This window comes from Pygocentrus nattereri, chromosome 24, assembly GCF_015220715.1.
Source record: "Pygocentrus nattereri isolate fPygNat1 chromosome 24, fPygNat1.pri, whole genome shotgun sequence".
NCBI lineage: Eukaryota > Metazoa > Chordata > Actinopteri > Characiformes > Serrasalmidae > Pygocentrus > Pygocentrus nattereri.
Genome location: NC_051234.1, coordinates 33,735,538 through 33,752,185, shown reverse-complemented (window position 1 = coordinate 33,752,185; position 16,648 = coordinate 33,735,538). Strand labels below are relative to the sequence as shown.

At 42.9% G+C, this 16,648-nt stretch overlaps 1 protein-coding gene across 1 annotated transcript in view; it reads right to left on the bottom strand.

Annotated features, from left to right (window-relative positions):
- Window positions 1–13,934, bottom strand: part of cdh19 (cadherin 19, type 2) — a 57,344-nt gene extending 43,410 nt beyond the window's left edge. Inside the window, exon 1 of the mRNA XM_037534200.1 lies at window positions 13,793–13,934. The gene's annotated coding sequence lies outside the window, so the exon portion shown is untranslated. The remainder of the gene's footprint in view (window positions 1–13,792) is intronic.
- Between the last annotated feature and the right edge of the window lie 2,714 nt (window positions 13,935–16,648).

The following is a 16,648-nucleotide window of genomic DNA, read 5'->3' as shown; positions in this document are numbered from 1 at the left end:
GTGTGTTGTGCTGGTGCGAGTGGATCAGACAGCAGTGCTGCTGGAGTTTTTAAACACTGTGGTGGTTTTGATGTTATTGTATATAATCGCATGAAAACATTTAGGTACATAAATATATCCTAAAATAATATTACTTCTATATAATATTATGAGTGTGAATATGTTACACACCCTCTGCGGAGACATTTACTGCACGTTTAATACAGTTACTGGTTATGCACTGAATTAAATGTATTTGGGGGGGAAATAGAAAATAAAAAATAAAACGGGATTTTTGAATTTTCATTTTTTTTATCAGCAAATAAGCAGAAATTGTGCACATTTACAGGAAAACGCTATGTTTGCATTTGTCCAGAGATGTAAAGGTGTGTTAACTTATTTTCACCTTGAAGATCAACAAAACGAGCAGTTTGATGTTTGTGGCCAGTCAAATTTCTGAAAAAGACTGCATGTATTCATTTAACACGAGCATGACTGAGATTTCAGGACCCTCAGGACATCACCCCCCCTCCCCCCCGCCAATCAGCAGGACCATCAGTCAACCTTCATTCTGTTAATTCACAGAGAAGCACTGAGGCAGCAGCTCTGTGGTGCATCCAGAAAGCCTAGTAACATCTGTCTGTAAATATATAAATATATAATCTACTGATTGTTGTTGTTTAGTGTAACATCTCCATATTATTATCATCAGTATATTTGATTTTCTACAGTAAATTAAAAATTGTATTTTTTTTGCACCACATGTATTTATTATATATATATATATATATATATATATAAAATCATTAAATACCGTTTTTGGAAACAGAACTAACTACTAAATTTGCCCAAATCAGGTCGACAGCATTATTAGCGCTGTCTGCCATGGTGTGAACCCCGCTAGCTGGCTAGTTCACTCCAACCGCTTTTAATACACGACCGTTTCAAAAGTTCGTAAACGTTTATAGCCGCAGCTTATATGTATAAAAAAACACTATCTTAAGTATTTTGGGAATGATAAGTAATGCATTGTAATGATTTATGTACATGATTTTTTGTCAGCTTATCTCCAGGTTTGACCACCTGTGAAACACGAATCCAGGATATTTATTGATTATATCTTTATTTTAGAATCAGCAGCTCTGTTTATCATCCTGGACACATCCAGCATTAATCTGTATGGCTTTTACAACAAAATGCATCTGTTTTTGTTTTTGTACCATGCGTTGAGAATGCAAGACGTTCCTTATATTGTGAAAAATCTGAAATTGTTACTTGGGGTAACATCTGCTCATATTAGCCTACGTTCATTTTTAGGGATGTTTCTACCTTCCTCTCAGCGCCAGCGGTTTTCCTCTACATCCTCCACAAGGACTTAGAAATCACACGTTTTCTGCTCATTTTAGTGCAGAATTTAAAAATAATAAAATGTCCTAGAACTTTTATACATTTTTACTAAACGTATGAACTGAAAGGACTGAAGTCTGTTCTGTTGAGAATGTTGTAAATTATTTCCACTTAGAAAATCAAACGCACTCTTAAAAAATATGGTTCTTAAAGTGTTCCTCAGTAAAGAAACGTTTCTATAAAGAACCATGAACCCTTTGCTTTGCACCATGAAACGGCTCTTCAGAATGTGCTGTAGATGCTTCTATAGATATATATTTTAAAAGGGGTTCTAAATAGCACCTAAAAGGGTTCTTTATTTTGTTCTGATGCCAAGCTTATAATAATACTAGAACCCCTTTGGGTGCTATTTAGTGCTATTTAGAACCCTTTTCTATATAGAACCATCTACAGCAGACTGTCCATCAACCTCAACTGTTTGGCATTGCCTTGTCACTTTATAAAAGAAATAAATAAAAACAGAAATAAATAAATAAATAAATGCAGCACAAAATTTCCAACTCCTTTTTTTTTTATGCATGAGTCGAATTAATGTGCAGAAATGAGGCTCTTCAAGCAAAATTTGTCCAGGCTGACCTTCCCATCACCATCTTTCTCAAATCAAAGGCCAGCATGTGGCCTCCAACACTGGACACTCCTTCAAAGTTAATTATCTCCCACAGCCACGACCGGTGGAACCCCAAACAATTACAGGAAAATATCAGAACCTTTTCTGCTTGTCACCGGGGGTATCATCAAATCTCTCTGACATTCTGCTTTAAAACGGTCTCACCAAAAACATCTATTAAAATCATTAATCACGTCAATGCGACACGTTTGACTTTGCTCGACTGCACCAAGGACTGCACCTTCCTCCTTTATTACATCAGATAAAAGAGCACGTCTTAACTGGGCTACTACTTCATCATTTCCCCCACGCGCCCGCGCCGTGCATCCAAATCACCGGCCGATTTCTGCTTAAGACAAATGAGTTCACGCAGGATGTATGTTATCCTTAAATGTCCTCTGTCACCAAAGTTTGCTGGAGCAGATGAGCCTCCAGAGGGGCGCAGGGTAATTCGTTTCCCGGCTCCTGAGTGGCGGAGACGCTCGCAGGCCTTCGCAGCGGAGACTCTCCGGCTTCTGCTGTTGCATGATAGCTTTGCTAATAGTATTGAAAGGGCTCGAACTGATCTTGGTGTTATGGGCTTTGCAATTAGTCAAGTCTGATGACTGGGTAATTACGAGCGCCTCATCTCGTGGATGCGCGCTGCCAGCCGAGCCCCTTTGCGCCGTGTCACGACGATAAAAATCAATTACCGATGCCCAATTTCCTCTTTGAAATTCAATTTGCTTTAGAAATGAGAGCCAGGGCCGCGCGTGTTTGTGGGTGAGCGAGTCCCGGGAAGTGCGCTCGTATCCGGCCTGGCGCAGGACTGACATTCCAATTAGTGGCCAGTGAATCGTGAGCTAATGACGAGCTCTCATAAGGCTGCCAGGCGCCACAGTCGAGTGCCACGGGCTGAAGCTCCGGAGCGCTGACGTTACCCACACCCGGCCTGCTGTCAGCACCTCACGTCACATTAGCTTCCATCGCAGGCTCTGGAGACGAAATGCCGGACGGAGATTCCGAGCAAGCAAACAGTCCACAGGTACCTCCCTGAGGGGGCCCGGCAGCTGGAAAGCAAAATTACTGTGATGTTCTGTTGTAACCGGGGAACCCTTAGAGCCTTTAAGGCCTGCAGTGAATGGTTTCTGGGACACGTCTGTAGTTTTAGCCCAATTTTAGTCAATAGAATCATGATTGTTGTATTTGAGCTCTGACTTATTTAAAGTTTGTTATTATGCTTAAAAGTGGCTCTTCAAAGGGTTCTTTAATAAAGAAAATGTCTCTAAATTGAACCAAGATTAACGTGCTCTTCAGAATGTGCCACAGATAAAAAGGGTTCTACATAGCACCAAAAAGCGTCGTTCTATTGTGACGGTGTCATGCTTGTAACAATAGAAGAACTTTTCCAAAAGGGTCTATATAAGACCATCTACAGCACACTCTCCATCCGTCTGAAGAACCATTTCACCATGCAAAGGGTTCTGGGAGTGTTTATTGTTCTACATAGAACCAAAAAGAACCTTTGATGAACCATCTTTTTAAGTGTGTAGTAATGTTCTTATTTCAGTTTAAAGTTTGGTCCAATCAGGTTTTGAAGCTTTTCTCGTGGTATCTTCACAGATACCATAGAGATCTGAGGTGCTGCTCTGACAGCAGTGATATTCTCAGCACCGTGTCCGACTGTGGTTTTGTATTTATTGCACTGCATTGTCTGCACTGTGTTTATTGTATCGATTCCCTCTTCCTGTGTTGGTCCTGGAGGGCCGTTGTTTGCTTTCACTGTGTACTGGTATAATCGCTAAAATGACAATACAGCCTTTTTCTAATTAACTGTGTGAGTGTGGAGATATATATATATTATATATATATAAATTTCCAAAAGTCTTCACTCCCCCATCCAAATCACTGAATCCAGGTGTTCCAGTCACTTCCATGACCACAGGTGTATAAAGCCGAGCCCCTAGGCCTGCAGACTGCTTCTACAGACATTAGTGAAAGAATGGGTCGCTCTCAGGAGCTCAGTGAATTCCAGCGTGGTACCGTGATCAGACGCCACCTGTGCAGCAAGTCCAGTCGTGAAATTTCCTCACTACTAAATATTCCACAGTCCACTGTCAGTGGGATTATAACAAAGTGGAAGCGATTGGGAACGACAGCAACTCAGCCACGAAGTGGTCGGCCACGCAAAATGGTCATGCTTCTCTGTCTGGAAATCTGATGGACGAGTCTGGGTTTGGCGGTTGCCAGGAGACGGTACTTGTCTGACTGCATTGTGCCGAGTGTAAAGTTTGGTGGAGGGGGGATCATGGTGTGAGGGCGTTTTTCAGGAGTTGGGCTCGGCCCCTTAGTTCCAGTGAAAGGAAGAGTTGAAGCTGTTATAGCTGCAAAGGGTGGGCTGACATCAATTTAACCCTATGGATTAAGAATGGGATGTCACTCAAGTTCATATGCGCGCAATGGCAGACGACCAAATACTTTTGGCAATATACTATATGTCCGAGCCAGGAACCCTTATTTTCACCAGGTTGTTTTAAGAATATACTGGTGTCTGAGGGTTTCTGTTCTGGCGCTTTAATCTTGACTGTATGAGGAGAGAATTTGGACAGGGTTTTGGAAAAGTACAGAAAAGAATTGGACAGTTAGAAACTGTTGAATCTCTGAATCTTGTCAAAAACAAGGAACAAAGGCAGTATTAGAGCTGAAAATCAAGTCCAAGTAACTGTCTGGGTTTATTTCCATGTCAGTCTGCAATCCTCACAGTGCTGTGCTCATTGCACACAAAGCTCAGCGCTTGACATCTACATTCCTCAGAAGAAACACATCAGCCGCAAGTTACTGCTGACCACCCACGGCCTGAAACGCGCTAAACACCTTATATATGGGCAGGAACAAGCCTACGTGTCCATAGCTGCAAGCTAGCACATTAGAACTCACCATACATGCACAGATTTATATTCTGCCAGCACTTGTTCTGTTATGCATGCGTCTGTATCTCTGCAATAAATCCAGGAGACCTTTCCTCAGACCAGTCACTCCGCTGAATACATTACGCACAGGCTGGAAATCACAGCCGGTTATTATAAAAGTCTTCGAAACAGAAAATTCATACGCGCAGCAGGAAAGAAGGCCAACGTCCTGGTTTCTCGCTTATTCATGCGTGTTTGGGACATCGTCGTTTTTCCCTCCAGACTCCTGTCCCACAACTAGTCACTCATCTAGAGCTTAGCACTGTTTAATTGGTCGTTGGGGGGGGCATGTTGGGACCTGTTGTTTACTTTATGCATCGCAGGACAATGACACCTTATTTTTATTGTGCGACCATCCATGTGCTCCACAATAATAAAGCAGCTCATTCCAAATAGAACAAGCCGGAGCTCAGACAAAGATTTTAGGTGCATTAGCGGAACATCCCAACTCTTACAGTCTCTTCTGTTCAGTCACTATGATAACACTAATTAGGCCTGACTTTAAGGACAATAACTATCACGGTTAATAACCTTTGCTAAGTGTGTAGGTCCTTATTCTAACTCCAATTTAGAAAACAGTATTAAAGACACCCAATGGTGTCCTAACGTGTCCAAAATAACAAAAACAGACATTCACCCTTGTAAGATTAAAACTTGATTCTGAGTATCTAAACCTGGATTAATCACAGGCTGAGTATCAAAACCTGGATTAATCACAGTCTGAGTATCTAAACCTGGATTAATCACAGGCTGAGTATCAAAACCTGGATTAATCACAGTCTGAGTATCTAAACCTGGATTAATCACAGGCTGAGTATCAAAACCTGGATTAATCACAGTCTGAGTATCTAAACCTGGATTAATCACAGGCTGAGTATCTAAACCTGGATTAATCACAGTCTGAGTATCTAAACCTGGATTAATCACAGGCTGAGTATCTAAACCTGGATTAATCACAGTCTGAGTATCTAAACGTGTAATTTGATAGGTTTAAGTCTTGGGTTCACTACATGACTTTTAAAGTCTTTTAAAGTGTGTATATGTATATATATATACTTTACATTATATATAATATATAAATACATACATATATATGATGCTGAGATTTCCATTGGGAGTGACAAGGATGGACAAGATTAGAAATGAGCAGATCAGAGGGACGGTGAAGGTGGAGCAGTTTGGAGATAAAGCCAGAGAGGCCAGGTTGAGATGGTTTGGACACGTGTTGAGGAGGAATAGTGGAGATATTGGGCAAAGAATGTTGGAGATGGAGCTGCCGGGTAGAAGGAGAAGAGGTAGACCTCAGAGAAGGTTTATGGATGTAGTGAAGGTGGACATGGAGATGGTTGGTGTGAAAGTAGAGGAGGCAGTGGATAGGGCAAGATGGAGGCAGATGATCCGCTGTGGCGACCCCTAAAGGGAGCAGCCGAAAGAAGAAGATACATACATATATATATATATATATATATATATATATATATATAGTGTAAAGTATATATATATATATATATACATACACATACACACTTTAAAAGACTTTAAAAGTCATGTAGTGAACCCAAGACTTAAACCAAACAAATTACACGTTTTGATATCGTTCCAGAATCGCAGAAAATCAGGCAGGTACTGAACCAGAAACCCCAGCAACTCTCACCAGTGAAGTTTTTATGGACTTCTTTAATAATAAAATCGAAAATATTAGACGACAAATTCAACCCACAGTATTAAATCCAGCTTGGCTGCCATCTGACTTGGCTGATATAGAACAAAACACAGCTGTAGAAAAAAGCCTGGAAACTTTTCACCCCCTCCCACAGCTGGAGCTAGAGAAGATGATCTCTTCTGCAAATTCCACAACCTGCACACTCGATGCAATTCCCTCAAAATTACTCAAAGAAGTCCTGCCCGTCATTATAAACCCTATCTCAACTATAGTAAACTCGTCCCTTAGTCTGGGCCATGTTCCCAAAGCTTTAAACTAGCTGTTATCAAACCTCTGATCAAGAAACCAAATCTTGATGTCACCGTTTTGTCTAATTACAGGCCTGTTTCTAACTTACCGTTTATATCTAAGATCTTAGAAAAAGCTGTGGCCCAACAACTTAGTTCATATCTACACAAGAACCATATATATGAAAAATTTCAGTCTGGATTCAGGCCACACCATAGCACTGAGACGCTCTAGTTAAGATAACTAATGATCTTCTTCTTGCCTCTGATCAAGGCTACATATCTCTCTTAGTGCTACTTGACCTTAGCGCGGCTTTTGATACAATAGACCACAATATTCTCCTAGAAAGGTTAGAAAACATGGTTGGAGTCACAGGGACGGCCCTATCATGGTTCAGATCTTACCTATCAGAACGTTATCAGTTCGTTAGTGTAAACAATTTATCTTCCAATTATTCAAAAGTGAGATCTGGAGTTCCACAGGGCTCTATATTAGGACCATTATTATTTACACTATACATGTTACCGTTAGGCACAGTTATAAGTAATCATGGCGTAAACTTTCATTGTTACGCAGACGATACTCAACTGTACAGATCAGCCAAACCTGATGACCAATACAGGTTTAAGGAAATGGAGGACTGTGTAAAAGACGTGAAAGGCTGGATGTCACGCAACTTCCTCCTATTAAACAGTAACAAAACAGAGGTTCTCCTTCTGGGTCCAAAATTAGCAAGAAGTAAATCACCAGATTTAATCCTAAATCTCGCCGACTTTCCAGCCACACCTGCCTCAGCAGCAAAAAACCTCGGCGTTATAATAGATTCAGATTTATCATTCCATCAACACACAGGCGGCAGCACTAGGACAGCTTTTCTACATCTTCACAACATCACCAAGATCAGAAATGCCCTGTCCCTGCGTGATGCAGAAACACTAGTACAGCCTTTATTACTTCCAGGCTAGACTACTGTAACGCGCTACTGTCAGGATGTACGAGCAGGAATTTAAACAAACTCCAACTAGTCCAAAACGCCGCAGCCAGGGTCCTCACTAAAACTAGAACATCTGATCATATCAGTCCAGTGCTATCATCACTTCATAGGCTGCCTGTTAAATTCCGTATTGATTATAAAATCCTTTATTGACTTATAAAGCCCTACATGGTCTCGCTCCTGAGTACCTGCAAGACCTTGTTTCTCATTATGAGCCATCACGACCACTCAGATCCCAGAGCGCTGGCTTATTAATAGTCCCCAGAATTCCTAAGGCTGCAGCTGGGGGAAGAGCTTTTCCTTATAAAGCCCCCAAACTCTGGAATGATCTTCCAGAAACTGTTCGGGACTCAGACTCAGTCTCAATCTTTAAGACTAGGCTGAAAACACACTTGTTCAGTTCAGCTTTTGGTAGCTAATGTTCCCCCCTAGATAAAGGCAGCAGATCCAGGGGTCCATGGACACAGGGAATTATAGTAAACTGAGACGCTGGTGCTGTCGTCCCGCTGCTCGCACACGGTCACACATTTTCACCATTTTTCTTTACTTGTATTTTCAGAATTTTCCTTTTTCATTGGTTGCTGCAGGAATCTGCTCAGATTGATTAATTGATCAATTTATACTAGAAATTGATCGAGTCAAAAAAAAAAAGAAGACGTCTGAAAAACTCTGACTGGTCTGAAATGCGATCAGGAGGCAGTAAATCTGAGTCAGCACTGCTCAAACACAACTCAGCTCTCTCCAACTGTTTACGCCAACTGACCCACAGATCTGCAGACCACAGCCGACCAGTTCAGACTCAGACTGAGGATCGGGGCTAAAATCTGGGTAAAAGTCGTGTAGTGTAATCTCGTCTTAAGGCAGCACTGATTGCACTTTGTTTAGTTTTTTCTGTCACAGCTGCTGAAAATAGTGCTTAAGGACAACAAGAGGTTCAGAATCTGACCAAACAGGCTGCAGGTCAGACGACCTTATTGATATTATCTTCCATGTTTTCTCTGATGTTCTCTTTTTTAGAACATGCTGAAGTAGAATAAGTATAATAAGCAAAAAATATCAGATGTGGTGTAAAGCGAGTGTTTATCTAGCAACTGATTCTCAGCAAATGATACAGTTATTGTCAAAATGTAATGGGGACCGAGGAGGCGGACGCACATGTGGAGACTCATGTGCACCGCTCCCTCATGCTGGACCTTGCGGGTGATGGGCCCACATAGCCTCCCCACGTCGCCTCTTCGGGCTGAGCCTGGCCGGGTTACGTGGGCTGCCCGGCCACCAGGCGCTCGCCGTGGAACACTACCCCCAGGTAGTGAAGAAAAATGAAAACAGGAAAAACACACAACGGGGGCTGGAACAAACAAACACCAAACAATATCAAACAATAAACTACAAAGACCAGCAACTTAACAGGGGAAAACACAGCACTTAAATACAGGAACAACGAGGGAAACGAGAGATAGGTGAAAACAATCAAGGGCGGAGTCTGGGAACAAGAGGGCAGGAGAGGGAAGAATCAAAACCAGGAAGCACATGGACAAGTAAACAAAAGCACATGGAGGACTGGGAGGGGCCAATCGTGACACATTTTGTGTTTATGTTGCTTATTAACAAACCTAATCATTGTTATTTGGCAGTGATTAATTCACTGTTTCCTATCTATAAGTTGATGAATGCTATAAAAAATATATCATTTCTAAACTAAGATATGATTTGCTTCTCTAGAGCTGGATTAGATTGAAGGTCCAGTGGGGCGTAAAATATTTATAATTTCCCCAAATGACTCCAGAAAGTGCAGATCAAACATCATATCCTGACTTTCATGTCAGTTTTAAGATTAAACTAAACGGGTCCAAACGACTCCCAGTTAATTTCAGATATAAATAATCAGGCAGGTAAAGTGGCCACGTTCATTCACGCTGCCCAACATGACAGAAGCTGCACTGCCCTGTCAGAGGTGCTTGCATGAAACTTCATTTTCCTTCTCCTTCTAATCAGTTTGTTTTCCAGTAGTCCTGTTTTGAACAGTGCCAAATGAAGCTAAAACACAGAGCTGCTGTTGTTTATCGCTGACTTTTGTTATTTGTCATTTGTTGATTTGTGCAGGCCTGATTCTCCTGAAGGTGCACAGGGTTTGATGAATTATAAGCTCTACTGGAGCTGGATTAGTTTTACCAGAGGAGGTCCGGTAATGGAATTTGTCATTTGTCAGGATTTTACTGGCTGATTCGTGCAGGATAAAGTATCTGCGCAATTTCCTTAAATCACCCTTGAAAGCACACATCATAGCCTGGACATTAGAATTAAACAGATCCAAACAAACAACAACCACTTCCCAATAAACTAAGACCAGACAGAAGAGCGTTAGGCTCACATGTCGCTGTAGTTTTTTCAGTTTTTGATATAATGTGAAATCGCCTCTGACATTGTGTGTAAATTTCATAATGAATGCACCAAAAGTTACATCAATATAATTCTGGTTCCACTGACTTACATTCAAAGTAAAGCAGTTTTTTTCTTCTCCTGTGAAGTTATTATTTTGGAGATACAAGGTTTTGCACCCAAATGGTTTTAATTCATTATTACATGACTGTTATTTCAACCTCTATTAATCCCTTACAGTTAAACAGGCTGTTTCTGTTGCTGTGCTTTTAAGACTGATTTATGCAAATGAGCTCTGTCCTGATTGGCTGTCCTGTATTGTGCCTCATCCAAAAACCGCTCAGAGCTGAAACACTCCCTAGGACTTTAATATGAATGGATGGAGCCAAACTGCTGTAGGCTAAATTAAATATTGACATCACACAAACAGAAACTATGGCCTCCGTTCCACTGCAGGGCCACGGGGAACCGTTCCAGTGGCTTTTCCAAAGGACATGGTTCAACATAGAGCTCTTAAAAACTGGGCTTAGGGCGTGTTTTCGGCACGGTTAGCTGACTGTACCTTGGGTCACAGAACAGTTCGCCGGATAATGTAACGACGCAACTATTTGATTGGTTCTTCATCCAGCTGCTCCAAATCAAACCTGAAAACAATCAGATGAGCTCAGTTTGTTCACACGAACAAACGAATGAGAGCAGTGCAGTTTTAAATCTACCACTCGATAAACGTCAAAGCTTTAACGCTCATTTCTGTTATATTATTTTATCATGGCTATAATTTCACCAGTAAAAGCCCGACTGAAGATTCTTCACACAAAAACAGGTTAATTTTGGGAACCCAACAGGTTCTTCTATGACAAAGAACCACTGAGCAGCTCTAAATGGTTCATGTTTGTCAGTAAGAGAGTTAATATCATCTAAAATATTGGCTCATCATGATATAGAACACCTCCAGTCAGATGATCAGGCACCTACAATTCATAGTCCATGAAAACATTCCACATGAGCAGGAAAACTTTGTGCTGGTTGATTTTAGATATTAAATATTAATGTTGTAGTCCTGCAACTGTCGTCTTTCTGTCCATCCATCCTTCCATCTCTACATCCTGTTTGCTCTTCTACGCCCACACAACATCTTCATTTTAATTAAGCTGATTAATTTGATTGACCCACAGCTGTCAAGTGGTGTAAGATAACGAATAATTAAGAGTTCAACTGCTTTAGTACAGCAGAGAGGTCAGTTTATATGGACAGAACATCTACAGCTAAACACTCCCTCACAGAAAGTTCCTACATGAATCCATGGTCAGTTAAAGGGCTGAGGACAGCGAACACAAACCGTGTGTTAATATAGCAGGCATCAACAAACACTGGGTGGAGATTAAAGGGAGGGGTTTCTAATAAAGTGGCCATAGGGGGCAGTCTGTATGCTGGAGGTTAGGGAACCAGCCCTGTGACCGGACGTTAGCCGTTTCAATCACTAGAGCCGACAGCACGTGACCGAAGTGCCCTTGAGCAAGACACCTAACCCCTAGCTGCTGCATGGGCACTGTGGATAGGGCTGCCCACTGCTCTGGGCAAGTGTGCTCACTGCCCCCTAGTGTGTGCTCACTAGTGTGTGTGTGGTGTTTCACTGCACTGATGGGTTAAATGAGGAGGTGAAATTTCCCCGTTGTTGGACTAATAAGGGTCACTTAATCTAATCTTAATCTTAAACTAATATGTATTCACAGTAATTTCCTGGATAAAAGGTCTTGAGAGTGGCTGAAAAACATCAGACGACATCAAAGATTCATCAACATAACATCAAAGATTCCTGCTTGGCTGCCATTTGTATTCATATAGGTGAGAAAACGAGGCTTTGGGCGGCTGAATTTATACAAAAAACTGAAGTGCAAATTCAGAAAATACTGTCAATCATTCATCTTATGCTTCAGGGCTTCTATCGGCCCCTCCAGTGACCACACACCTGGGCTGTTACGCAGAGCGAGTTTAGTGTAGGTTCAGACTGTTTACTTCATCACAGTTATATGTAAATAAGTCAGTTACACGTCCTCTACAGACAGAGTACTGCACACTTCAATACACAATTACTGTTTAATTAACACATTAAAAAACTATAATCTAAACATTTGATCTGTGCAAGCATCATAGCCCCTTTCATATTTTATGTTTTCATTTTTCCAGCATGTTCAACTCAAATAAATAGAAATTGTGACTAAAAGCTGACCTGTTTAGACAACACATGTAATATGATCACCAGTGTTCATAAGACTGAGTGTGATGTCAGATGTTTCTTCAAGTTCACTGGTGGAGCTTCACTTGTTGATCTGAGCCCAAATCCCAGAAACATGCTATTATTAGTTATAAGTTAAGATCTTTTGGCAAATTTATATTATAGAGGAGAATCTTGCCTTAATTCTGGAATTGTATCCTATCTTAGCGGTTTAGGTGATCCTAAACACCTAAACATCTCCATAATCATAGTGGTTGGTTGGTGTAGTGGGTAACACTTCTGCCTTCTTCACTGTAGACTGAGGTTCAATCCCCTGTTTGGACAAGCCCCCTACACTATACCAATAAGAGTCCTTGGGCAAGACTCCTAACACCGCCTTCACCTCCCTGTGTGAACTGACCAAGTCGTAAGTCGCTCTGGACAAGGGCGTCAGCCAAATGCCATGAATTTAATTTAATCAGACAATAACCAACAGTAAACACACAGCTGAAACGTCTAAAGTGATCAAAGTAGGTTTTCTTTTTAATCTCTGTGGCATTAATACAGGATTCAGGTGAGATGCTCATTAATAAGCATATATCAGGAATCTTACAGTGGCTTCAAACAAAGCTCAGCCAATCAGATTTCAGAGGCAGAACTGATATTATATCAGTGATATTTTGATGAGTCACATGTTGATTTTTAGTGCTGCTGGTTAATGATTACCTGGCAACTATCAATCGATCAACTATCAACAATAATCAGTCAAAAATGTGCATGTCTGCATATTCAGCATAAAACTCATTTGAATATCGTTTTATGATGAGGTTTTCAGCGGATGAGCTCATCTGCATGCGGTGAGTCGTTTTAGTTTAGCTTTTTAAGTGTGTAGATGGTTCTATATAGAATTGTAACGGTTCTAAATAGCACCAGAAAGGGTTCTTTTAATGTGATGATGTCAAGCTTGTAACAAATGAAGAGCTTTTTCTGTAGAACCATCTACAGCACATTCTCCACCAATCTGGAGAGTTCTTTGAGGGTTCGTGGTTGTATACAGAGCCGTTTTCTTTACTAAAGAACCTTGAAGAACCATCTTTATTAAGTGTGTAGAGGTTCGACGGAGTCAACAAATCTCCTCAGACCCATATTTTGCCCGTTGTTAACTGTGCTCAGTTAAAGGATCGTCTGCTGGACTGATCGGTTCCACACAGCGTTCCTGCAGATCTAGACTGCACTGCTAGAGCCAAAACTGTTCTCTCAGTTCCTCAAAGACCTTGTGTGGTTCCTCCAAATGACAAGAAGACCAACTCACCTGGCCTGAGCGTGTGCCCTCTCCTTTCTCCACTCCGGTTTGTTAACCCTGAGTTCCTTGAATAGGAAACAGCTGGACCAGATGCCCAGTAAGGCTGAAGACTGAATGCATGCACAATGGCCAACATCCACTGACGACCTCTCCCTTTCTCCATTCTCCTCCATCCCTCCTTCTCCCACCCCCTGTTCTCAATAACTTCTCGAGGAGAACAAACAGTAGTGGTATTGTCTGCCTCCCTCCCAACCCCCCCATCTGAACCACACTGGTAACACACAAGCCATTATTTTCCATGCAAACAGCTCAGGCTGGAATACAAATGGATTTCTATCCTTTTTTCGCACCATCCCTCCCTCTCTCATACACATACACCACACACTCCCTGCCTTCCTCTCTGTCTCTCCGTCGCTCGGCGAACAATAGGGCACTTATTGGAATCTCTCTGGCCGGGTACGGCCCGCATCCATCAGAGAGGAAAGTATTTCAGAGGGTGATAAGAGGGAGACAGTCTGTTTCTGACATTTAGACTGGAGGAGAGGGGCCTCCGAGCCGGCGCGTTTGGCATAAAGAGACGAGACCCCCCTGCGACCCCTGTGTCTCAAATCCATTAAAGGTTTTTCAAGTGTAGCGAGTCGACAGCTCTGCCAAGGCTCCTCGCCGGCAGCCAAAAGCAACGGGTTCTTAGATAAAAAACAGCGAATAATTGTGTTTGGTAATGACTGTGTTTGTTCCGATTACTCAGAGAGACCACGCCAGAAAAGATTTACACAGAGCCCCCCGGCTTCAGCCCCCCGGGTTCAGCCCTGCGCTGACAATGACCCAGGAGTATTTAGGAGGAGTTCCTAGAGCAGCAGCTATGCATTGTTTGGCCTCAAGCAACAAGGTTTTGTGTGTTCCACTGAAATCATTGCACACTGTGCAAAACTCAGAGACCACCTTCACGTATTTATTTCCATAGCAGCCATTAAGCCACAGCTAACTCTACTCTCAGCTGTGTGAGGGTCTCTCTGCCTCTTTACTCCAGCTTCTGTTCTTTTCAGGAGACTCACTTTCAGTTCCTCAAAGAAATACAATAATAACTGTCTGTAGAGCCACAGCTTCACTCCAGCGGCTTCACTCCAGCGGCTTCACTCCAGCGGCTTCAGTCCAGCGGCTTCACTCCAGCGGCTTCACTCCAGCGGCTTCAGTCCAGCGGCTTCACTCCAGCGGCTTCACTCCAGCGGCTTCAGTCCAGCGGCTTCAGTCCAGCGGCTTCACTCCAGCGGCTTCAGTCCAGCGGCTTCACTCCAGCGGCTTCACTCCAGCGGCTTCAGTCCAGCGGCTTCACTCCAGCGGCTTCAGTCCAGCGGCTTCAGTCCAGCGGCTTCACTCCAGCGGCTTCAGTCCAGCGGCTTCACTCCAGCGGCTTCACTCCAGCGGCTTCAGTCCAGCGGCTTCACTCCAGCGGCTTCACTCCAGCGGCTTCAGTCCAGCGGCTTCACTCCAGCGGCTTCAGTCCAGCGGCTTCAGTCCAGCGGCTTCACTCCAGCGGTTTCACTCCAGCGGCTTCAGTCCAGCGGCTTCACTCCAGCGGCTTCAGTCCAGCGGCTTCACTCCAGCGGCTTCACTCCAGCGGCTTCACTCCAGCGGCTTCAGTCCAGCGGCTTCACTCCAGCGGCTTCAGTCCAGCGGCTTCACTCCAGCGGCTTCACTCCAGCGGCTTCAGTCCAGCGGCTTCACTCCAGCAGCTTCACTCCTCTCAGCTTTAAGCTGGAGGCATTCATCTCATGCGCCGACACTCATTTCGGTTTAATCTAATCAACATCTCAGTCATTTTATGTGGGTTTCCAGCGTTTCTGAAGAACCATCACCATCAAGAACTGACCCTCCTCCTGCTGCTGCTGCTGCATAAACTCAAACTATCTAATGAACCGTCGCTCCGCCTGTTTGTCCCGTTTCTGTATTATAATATTTTATACTAACGCTGTTTGCTGTCTGGTGTGGTCCAGAGGAGGATGGGTTTCCCTTCTGAGTCTTGGCTCCTCTCAGTGTTTGTTCCTCTTACTGGCGTCGCTCATGGGGTCTCAGACTGACACCACCTGCTGTAAAAAGCTCTACAGAAAGCTTTGGTTTGGTTAGTGTAGTGGGTAACACTTCTGCCTTCTTCACTGTAGTCTGGGGTTCAATCCCCTGTTTGGACAAGCCCCCTACACTATACCAATAAGAGTCCTTGGGCAAGACTCCCAACACTGCCTTCACCCACCTGTGTAAAATGACCAAATTGTAAGTCGCTCTGGATCAGAGCGTCAGCCAAATGCTGTAAATGTAAACAAACCTTGAGTTTGCGTCGGGCTAATATTATAATTTAAGCTTTGGGCTAAAACAAACTTTGGTTTGAAAACATTTAGAGATTCACAGAGTAAATGTTATACAAACTACTACTGAGCTGATCTGATAAACTACAGGGATATTCAGACACACAGCTCAGTTAGCTCACCTTTAATACAGGACGCTATGTCTACACTCACATTACACAGGAAGAGAACTTTACCCTGCGCAGCTCAAACTGGGCATCACATTAAACTCCTGCTGAACACAAACTCAGAAACCATTCAGGGCTTCGTTTGGCTTCTCATGGTTTACCGATGGCTGATTTGTTTATTGGTGACCGTCTTCAGTCTTCAGTCAGTCTGAATGCTGATATTCAGACAACACAAACCACCAGTACAACCAGTCGCTGTTCACATCAGGGACGCTATGATTGAGGAGAGCAACTGTCCGAAATATGAACGAGGCGCTCGGAACGCTCGATTTTCCTATAAGGACTTTGTTTACACGCACAATCGGGCTGTCCTACTGTGCATGAGCTCCACATCAGCA